A 1,669-nucleotide genomic window follows, 5' to 3' on the forward strand; every position below is an offset into this window, starting at 1 on the left:
GCCGGCGGCCAGGCGCTCCCTCGCCGGCTGCCATGGCTGGATGCAGCCCGCGTATACTAGTGTTGCAACCGTCACCTAGAACAGCTTCAACAGCTGTTGAAAAAAGCTTCAACCATAGACAGAAAAGCTTCAATGGAACTGCACAATTAATAAGGGGAAGCTGCAACCGCAGTTGGTTTTTGTTACTAATGGCGAAGGTTTTTGCTACATCCATCAGGTGGAGCTGCGACCTCGCGACGATGACAATGACGATTTTTGTTGCAACCGTAGTAGATTTTTTGCTACTACCGCTGAAGTTTTTGCTACATCCATGTAAGGCGGAGTTGCGACCTCGCGAAAGATGGCGACGGTGTTTGATTTTTGCTGCAACCATAGTAGAATTTTGCTTCTACCGGTGAAGTTTTTTGCTACATCCATGTAAGGCGGAGTCACGACCTCGCGAAAGACGGCGATGGTGTTTGATTTTTGCTGCAAGCGTAGTTTATTTTTGCTACTACGGGTGAAGTATTTTGCTACATCCATTCAAAACGGTGTTGATTGACTGACAGCCGCCGTCGACATAATTTCCTGCAGCGAGCATCAATGGCGAGGGGCGGCGGCCGAGCCACAACCGTCGCCGTCAAGAGCTGCAACGCAGGTGGAGTTGTTGCATGGAAACTGGCGACGAGGACAGCCGGCGAGGGCGGGGACTGGCAACAAGGACGGGCGGCGAGGGCGGGGACCGGCGACGAGGACGGGCGGCGAGGGAGAGGTCTGGCGGCGACGAGGAAGACCCGCGAGGATGGGGACCGGCGACCACCGGAGGGGACAGGAGGCGCGGCGCCGCGCTCCCTCGAAAGGGACATGCGGATCCAACTAACTCCCCGAGGAAGAAGAGAGCTGGGGGCGATTTGTTTTTTTTTTTTTTTTTTGCTTGGATCCAGCGGCTGCGTGGCTCAAATCGAACGGACCGGGCTGGACCGGCCGAAACTTTCGGCCGGCGCGCCGACGCCTATAAGCGCCCTATCTCAAAAGCATGAGTAAGCAAACACGAAATATGGGCCACTACAGAATATATTATGGGCCTAATTGCCAGCGTGTGTGTATGCGAACGCGCGACAGGTTGTCTTCGCCTGTTGGGTCTTCTCATGTTCTTTTGCCCTTCTCTTTAAAACTCATAATTCCCACAAAAAGAAAAAATGCCCATAAAAAAATCTATCTCCGTCTGCTCAACAAAAGATCTATCTCCATAAACAAGTATTCATCGCCGACGTACCGGGAAGCAGTAAAGAGAGAACCGGCGGCGATGTGGCGGAGGCTCGCCATGGCCGGAAGCCACGGAGGAGCGCAGGCCGCCAGACGACCGTTGCCGCCGGCCATCACCGATCTAGGAGAAGATGGGCTTTGAGTTACTTCGTGACCGTGTTTGGTACGTTTAGTGCCATTTGTATGAGTAGCCTATTCGGCAAGGTTCTGGCTAATTATGGATTAACATTTCAGTTGTATTAGTACGACGGGCAGTCAAGATAGCCATATGCAACAAAATGCGCATGCATGGACAGTCCCGGCCCCGCGTCGTCTCCCTAGGAGAGCGACCGGGAGGGGAAGGGCCAGGAGGCCGCCGCCACCAGCAGCCCCAGGGCCAAGCCGGCCGCCGGCGGGGGAGGCTCGATGTGCGGCCGGTCGCCCA

Source organism: Triticum dicoccoides, chromosome 2A (genome assembly GCF_002162155.2).
Source record: "Triticum dicoccoides isolate Atlit2015 ecotype Zavitan chromosome 2A, WEW_v2.0, whole genome shotgun sequence".
Classification (NCBI taxonomy): domain Eukaryota; kingdom Viridiplantae; phylum Streptophyta; class Magnoliopsida; order Poales; family Poaceae; genus Triticum; species Triticum dicoccoides.